Source organism: Bos javanicus, chromosome 24 (assembly GCF_032452875.1).
Source record: "Bos javanicus breed banteng chromosome 24, ARS-OSU_banteng_1.0, whole genome shotgun sequence".
NCBI lineage: Eukaryota > Metazoa > Chordata > Mammalia > Artiodactyla > Bovidae > Bos > Bos javanicus.
In genome coordinates, this window is record NC_083891.1 from 62,127,787 (window position 1) to 62,135,759 (window position 7,973).

At 48.6% G+C, this 7,973-nt stretch overlaps 1 long non-coding RNA gene across 2 annotated transcripts in view; it reads left to right on the forward strand.

Moving 5' to 3' along the window:
* LOC133237848 (uncharacterized) overlaps positions 1-4,827 on the forward strand; it is a 28,806-nt gene extending 23,979 nt beyond the window's left edge. For both annotated transcript variants that reach the window (XR_009733382.1, XR_009733381.1), the window contains one exon: positions 2,850-4,827. This is a non-coding gene — a long non-coding RNA (uncharacterized LOC133237848). The remainder of the gene's footprint in view (positions 1-2,849) is intronic.
* The last annotated feature ends 3,146 nt before the right edge of the window (positions 4,828-7,973 follow it).

A 7,973-nucleotide genomic window follows, 5' to 3' on the forward strand; every position in this document is an offset into this window, starting at 1 on the left:
ATGTTTATTTATAAGAGTCTGTGTACTCCAGAAAGTCACATGAGGTCAGGGTCCCTATCCATTTATTAACGTGTCTCCAGTGATTACAATTCTCAATTGATAAGTATTTATTGAGTAATGAATACAAGAGCCTTAAGGTCCCTTTAATGCAAATTCATGGATTAGAAATGAGAAGTGAGCTACCAAGTGTCCCACAAGTGGTCACCTCAAGCCAATCCAGAGATAGTGAACTGCACACTTTAGAGCAGAATGAACTGCTAGTGACTGAAAAAGAAGATGGACACTGGGATTCCGGTGAAAAACATTCTCCACAATATAAACCGTGGGAAAATTTAGTGTGACTTATTAGACCAACAGATCTTCTGAAAACAGGAGCAAAAATGGCCTCAGTGACTTGATATACCTGAAGGATTCAAACTCAGAGACTCCTAAGACCTTACCCAGGATTTATTGGCATAAAGTTCTTCTGGGTGGGTGGGGTGGGGGGGGGAAGCCATCTAAGTGCGTCTCCTGATATTTCATTTTAACATGTTCATGAGCAAAACAACAAATATGAAACAAAAGACACCTTCAAGCCAGTGTGGTTAGGCGATTTAAAATTATTGATTCAAAAGTACAATTTTCTCTTAAAATGAAATGTGATTTCTGCCTCTAAATACAAGAAGGAGTGTCTGGACTTCCTCACCTACGACTGGTAATTAGAAAGCTGAACAAAATCCATGGAATGAACCTTGAGTCAGAATGCTTGGCCAGAGACAACCTGGAAAGCAGCCCCATCGCCATAAAACCTGAGACTGCATGTCACGTGGCGAGAAGTCCCCTGGGCTTCCTCGCCCTGCTGCTGTCCTCCTGCCTGCCCTTCCCAATCAAGTCTCTTGCTTTGTCAGCATGTGTGAGCCCACTCTAGGGCCCTGGGAAGGGTTCTCCTTTCTGCAACCATTAGAGGAACAGCGTCTAGACTTCCTCACCTACTATTGGGAATTAGAAAGCTGAACAAAATAGGAAACGGTTCTCAGACCATGAACAGCAGGCAGTGTTAGGCTCCAGGGCTAGGTTCCTCGAGTGAAGGTGAGCACACACATCAACCTGGTGACTCCGCAGCTCTCTGCCTTCAGGCGGTTTTCACGCTGCAGCTGCAGGCAGAGGAGCCATAAACATTCTGGCAAAAATCTGAATTGAGAACACTGGTGATCTGGGAGGCCACGGAGGCTATAACCTGTGTGGCAGGGCATCAAAGAAGAGGGAGATACTCAGAAAAAATGTTCCACAACTGCTTAATGATCTTTAAGTCTTTATCAAATGTCAATATGAGGACACACAGGTGAGATTCCATAATGAACAAAAACACAAAAACATAAAACATTGGTCTCTCAAGCAAAAAAACAATTTCTTCTACATTAAATTTTTTTTCAAAATATGGCAATTAAATGAAGGCTAGTGTGCAGTACTAGAGAGAAGGAAATGGCAACCCACTCCGGTGTTCTTGCCTGGAGAATCCCATGGATGGGAGAGCCTGCTGGGCTGCCATCTCTGGGGTTGCACAGAGTCGGACACAACTGAAGCTACTTAGCGGCAGTAGCAGTGTGCAGTACACACATACATAAATGGATAAGTTTGTAGAAAGCAATTTTTTAAAGATGTCAATAAACCTCTTGTCATTCCAATTTTAGAATTCTACTAAAAAAGTGAAAAAAGTAATGTGGCAATATGTCTTTGCATGCAAAAGGCATTCGAATAGCTTTAGTACTCTTTAAAAATTTTTTTAATTGGTGGAAATTGTTTTACCATTTTGTGTTGGTTTCTGCCATACAACAATACAAATTAGCCAATAATTATATATATATATGTATATATATTTATATCTCTCGCTTATTGAGCTTCTTTCCCCTCCTTCAATAGCTTTAGTTTTAAGATGGAAAAGTTATAAGGAGCCCTACATTTAATGTCTAAATACTAAAGAAATCGTTAACAATGTCACACATGTTCCTAACTCCGTATTGTCCTTCCATTATGATGTTTATGAAGATTTAAAAATACCGATCAGTAAGTGAATTGAGCAGCTACTATTTGCATTGCAAGGGGTCAGCCAGCACCACTTGCGTTAGGCTGAGACTAGGACACTTAAGCGGAGAAGGCAATGGCGACCCACTCCAGTATTCTTGCCTGGAAAATCCCACGGACGGAGGAGCCTGGTGGGCTGCAGTCCACGGGGTAGCTAAGAGTCGGACACGACTGAGCGACTTCATTTTCACTCTTCACTTTCATGCACTGGAGAAGGACATGGCAACCCACTCCAGTGTTCTTGCCTGGAGAATCCCAGGGACGGGGGAGCCTGGTGGGCTGCCGTCTATGGGGTCGCAGAGTCGGACATGACGGGAGCGACTTAGCAGCAGCAGCAGCAGGACGCTTGAGTGGTAGCAAAACAGGAAGGCACATCCTGCTCAGAGCTTGTGATGTAGGGAAGTTGGAGGCAGGCTGACAGGAACAGGGGCGCCCACGGGATTGCTTAGAGGAACATATTCCCGCCGATTTGTTTCTAATGGAAAGGATAAATGAGGAAACAGTCACTGACCAAGACCGGACCTTGAGGCCTAGTGCTGAAGACTTTGGGGGTCTGGGTTTCCACAGTGGTTGCTGCGGGGCAGGGGGCAGGGCCTCGTGGGTTGTAGAGAGTTTCCTCTGCATTTAAACAAATATTTAGATACACTGAAACTCTTTGGTCATCTTCAACTGAGCAGTTAGCTATTTTGTGGGTGAATTTTATCATTAATTACAGACAACGATAGTAATTTTTATTATAGATTTCTGTATTTTTCATCGACTAAAACCTACACCATTACAAATTCCAGAGCACCAAAGTTGTCTGGCCATCTGGTCGACCTGTCGGCGGTGCTTGCCTGACTACAATCAAACATGAACACAAATCTGGATCGCAGGGCAGAGAAGGCAGAGCACCACCACTCCGCACTCGTTTCTCTTCCCTAAGCGTTCTCCCGTCCGCGCGCGTTCAGACGCCCTTCCAGGACTACACACTGCACCAGGCTCGCGTCTCCTTGGTACCCTCAGCGAACGGCCCGGGCCGCTTTCTGGGTCTCAAACATTTGGCGCCTCTGACCACCGATCCCGTGCAGGACTAAAGCCGCGCATTGGGCCACCTCCTTGCTCGCCCACCGCGTTCCCTGTTGTCACCCGTGGCGAGGGACTCGTGTGTGGTCCACACAACTTTCGAGCCCGTAAGGGGAACAGAAGAGACTACAGGCGGCCCCCGCGAAGACGCAGCACGGCTTCCGACGAACGCAGAGCTTGACACGACAGCGGCCGTCGGAGAGCAGCTCCCCCGCCGCCCAGCCCTGGTGCGGACCTGGGCCCCCAGGCGATCAGGACGTGGGGTTGGGAGAGCCTAGCCTGGGGATCGCGGTGCCGCTGGGAGGGCCGGGCGCGCAGCCCAGCGCCGCCTTGTTCCGCGTGTCCGGCCAGGCTCCACTCCGGGGAAGACGCCCGGGATCCAGGGACGGCCGGCGTGAACCCTGCGCCGTCCGCCGACGGAGACACGGCTACTCCCAGCCGAGGCGGGAAAACAAAAATACTGATCGAGGACACCGCGCGGGGCACTTTACTCTCCTGGCTGCGAGCCGTACCCCAGGCGGCCCCGCGGGCGGAGGAAACGTCCGGATCGCCGTCTAGCTTCTAAAAACACGGCCCGTGCTCGCCACGCAAGCCTGACCGTTCGAGGGAGCAGGACGCGTCCAGGCCCGGAGACGGGGCCCAGGCGCGCCAGCCAACGAGCCCTGCGAGCCCATACTCGGCCGGTCTGGCCAAGCACCAGAGCCTGGAGAGTGGGGACCCCGGAGGGAGACGAAGGCCCCTAACGGTGACCCAGGAGTTTGGCCGACGAGCCACAGGCACTCCGGCGCCGCAGACCCTTTCTCTGCTCGCTCCGAGGCCCCGCGGATGGAAGACCGCGAGGAGATGCTGGTCGACCAGAGCGAGCGACAACCCACCTCTAAGGCCGCAGCGCCAGGCCGCTTCACGAGAACCTGCAGATCCAATCTTCAGCAGGAGCAGGCATGCCCAGGTCTCCGCAGTACCATGGTTATTGCCACCAGTGCTGCCGGCCTCTGGAGCTCTGCGCCGTATTCTCCGGCTGAGTCTCAGCCCTTAGGAAGGTCGCCGAAGGAAAGGAACGCTCTGAAAGCGGCCGCCAGGGGCGCCCGACAACCGGTTCGAGGGTCCCCAGGACGAGTCGCCGGCAGGCCGCAGCGGCGCCGAACGCCCTAACGTCCGAGCTCGCCCGGGGCCTCTGCCTCGGAGGGGGCTCCCCGCTCGGGACAGCGCGACGCGGCGTCGCGGAGCGGCCCAGGCAGCAGACGAGGGCGGGCGGAGAGCGGGAGGCCGCGGCGGAGAGGCCCTCCCCGCGAGACTGCAGGGCCGCAGGCCAACCTGAGCAAGGGAGATTCTGCAGGGGGCTGGGCTGTGTGAACTGTGAGCTGGAACAGTGAAAGTAAAACAGAAAGCAAGCAAGCACGGAATACATATTATTCTGTCATTTCAGAGTTGAGATGTTACTCAAGTACAAAAATACAAGGCTCAGAAGCCATAAAGGAAACGACTGAAAACTTGACTATGTAATTGGTCTTTTAGTCTTTACCAAGCAAAGGCAGGTGACAAGAAATGGGTGTTTGAGAACGTTTGTGCGACTACATATATATTAAGAACGTTGGTATCAGCATTACATAATAACAGAATATAGAAAACACGGCAAGGGACCAGTTAAGTAAATTTTCAGTGCATTCACATAACACAAGACTATCACTTTGCTTTTTGGTTTATTGCTGTTGTTTAAATGAGTTAGATCCATAGGTATTGACTTGGAAAGATGTCGATGGCAAACTGTCAAATGAAAACAAAATTTTAGCACTTACTACTGGAAGTGCTTTTTAAAAAATGAAGTGGAAAAATGAAGAGTTAGAATAGCTAAAGCGGTTTTAAAGAGCAAGAATCAAGTCTTCCCTGTAGCCTGGTGTCTGGACAGAAAGACGTGCCAGAAACAAAGATGGGCCACACTACGTGCTTCTCTGCTCCCTCCTGCTGTAGTCTTGGGAAGGCAGCTGGCATCTCAGCCCCTGCACCTCTCTGCTCCACTAACACTCAGAGCCCCTGCAGGCAATCAGAACTCTGACTCTGCAGGCCTGGGGTCCCTATGTCCACAGTCTCTTCCTTCATGTCAGGAGCCTCGAGCAATTCACTTGGTTTGCCCAATCATCCATGCCCAGAGCTGCTGGCTCTAACATACACCCGTGCAGTCCTTCTCTCCATAAGCTTTGAGCTGATATCCCAAGGTAAGACCATTCCCCTCACAAAACAGGTATGAACCACGGGAACAACTGGAAGTTTGCATCTGGACCCATTATACAAACTCTGTGTGCACACTCAACTCCCAAAGACACTACCCTTTTCACTGTGCTGTTTGCATGGTATGGCCATTGCTTACTAGAAGCATCCAGACTCACTTATGTGGCAGGAAGAAATACTAAGTACACACACACGCATGCACACACACCCACGTACAAACACAGAGGCACACACACACCCCAGGAGCTTATCTGGACTCCTGCTAGGGCTGGCAATGGTGGGAGCAGAAAAGACATCATTGTTGCTGCTTCTCGGGTCCTCTGCGCTGGCAGACCCTGGTTGCTTTGCTGACTTCACTGTGGAGAGTGAGGGCTTGGAGCGCCCTAGTCTGCAGTTTGCTGTCCAGCGCCCTGTGCTTTATTCAGTCCACTCTACCCTCTCTCCTCAATGCACAGTCACCATTAAAAATAAGAATGGACACACATTGATTTCAATTTTCAAACTTGAACAAAGTTTAAGAACAGAGAGAAATTGGGTTATTGTGAAGAAGGTAGTGAGGAAATTTTATTTATCTTTTTTGCAGCTACCAAAATGTTCAAATATAGTCTATAAAAGCTTAATATTTTTTAAAACTAGGAAAAGTAAATAATCCCTCATTACTCCTTCTTGCCCATCACCATCTCTGCCCCAGCTTGTGTCACAGTGGGCTCACCTGACAACATGCCTGTTCTCCTGGTTTGGAGACTTCTTTCACACTCATCACTATCCTCTATGCTCACTACACACCTGAGGCCACTGTAGCCATCCACATGGTAAATCAGGGGATTTTTCTCTAGTGAGCCTGAGGGTTGTATTTTTTTTTTCTTCTAATAGAAACCTCTCCCATCTGTCCTCTAAAGTCATAACCTTTATGGATCCTGTAACAAGTGGGTGTGAATGACAGAAAGAGGCTATTTCCATATCAGTCTCTGAGCTGCCATATGCCTAACAGAGTGGTGGATGTTACTGGCATTAATATTTCCTGGGTAGTGTTAGAAGATCCAGGCTGAAAGGAGAAACCAGACAATTTGGCAAGACACAGATCAAACCAGGAGCCAGAGCAAGTCCCTCTCATTGTTTCAAGGTCAAGAACTCAGCCACCACTGTCCTTCTCTGCATCCTCATGCAGGATGGTTGAAACTGACCAGATAAAGCTGAGGAGATGGAAAGAAGTCATGAGATCCAAGCCTCTAAAGCCCTGCTAGATACTCCAGGCATGAGTCCCCAACCACTCACCTGGGTGTGACCCCTCCTACCAAACCACAGGCATGCAGAGATATGGGGAACCCTCCTTTCTGGGGTCAAAGCACTATGGGCTACTCGCCACATAAACAACGTAGTAATATTTCCATTTTACGCAGAAAAAAAATGAAAGTCATGAGCTGTTATACTCTGATTAGACCTACTTGTTCAGAGTCATTTAATGAATATTCAATTCCTATGATTTACATCAAATCCCAGGAAACCCTCACAGTGATCACTTGGGGAATCTTGACTCCACAGAACAACCACTCTCAAACATTTCCATAACTAATTCTTGATCAAATGTATCAGGTTTTGTTCTCCAATACCCACTGAAGTCGTTTAGAGTCCCCACCCTTCCTGCTGTGCCCTCCCCTGACCCTCTGGATGCAAGTGCCTTCAGTCATCTTGAGTCCTCCCAATGTGGGAATCAGGCAACTTTGGAGCCCTAACCTTAGTTCTATCATGGCCTCAGATATGTGGCCAAGCCACTGTGAACCTTTTCAGTGGTGGGTGAAGCAACCTAAGGGGTCATGTCTTGGCAGAAGATCAGGCACTCTGGTCGCATAGATAAGCTCTTAAACCCCCTTGCACAGGAAAGAAGCAGGAGCACATACATCATGAGTCCCCTGGTGGGTGTCACAGTCCCACAGGGCAGACATGCTCATCAAATGCAGAAGAAGTTTACTTTGGGGTGAAATCTAGTTGACACCTTCAGAGGCATGGTGAAATACTACATGGATTTCTGTCCTACTAAATATTATTGGCAGAAACATTCTTCATTTCATAATTTTTGTATAGGAAGGTATTTGTCTCTAAGGAAGGAAAATTAAAATAATTACTTTCTTCATCGAACAAATTTGTGTGCTCACTCAAAACATATTCTGACATTTAGTTGACACTCTCCATCTTCTTAAAAGATAAGAAATATAATCATTTGTTTCATTTCACCCTGCTCATCTCCAGGTTTCCCATTTTCCTAGAAGGGTGTGCCTCCTCTGAGTACAAGTCCCACCTACTCTCTTGTCTTCATAAGAGAGCTTAAGCCTCAGCCATAAATTCAGCCTTTGAAATAAATACCTCAGATGACCTAGTGGCCCTGGGAGAATGAGAAGCTGTCCCCAGTGTGGTGAGAAACCTTGGGTTCCCTCCCCAACTCATCTGCCAAGTCTCCACCACTCAGGGCTATTGTCTTAAATGACGTCTGTGGGCAGCAGCTGATGTGAAAGAGAAGAGTGTGTCCAGAGGCCCAGCACTGCCCCATTCTGTCCCCAGCAGCTCTAATTCTGGGTCTGGTTTCTGGTTTCATTTTTTTTTTTTTTTTTTACCACGAGTGCTCT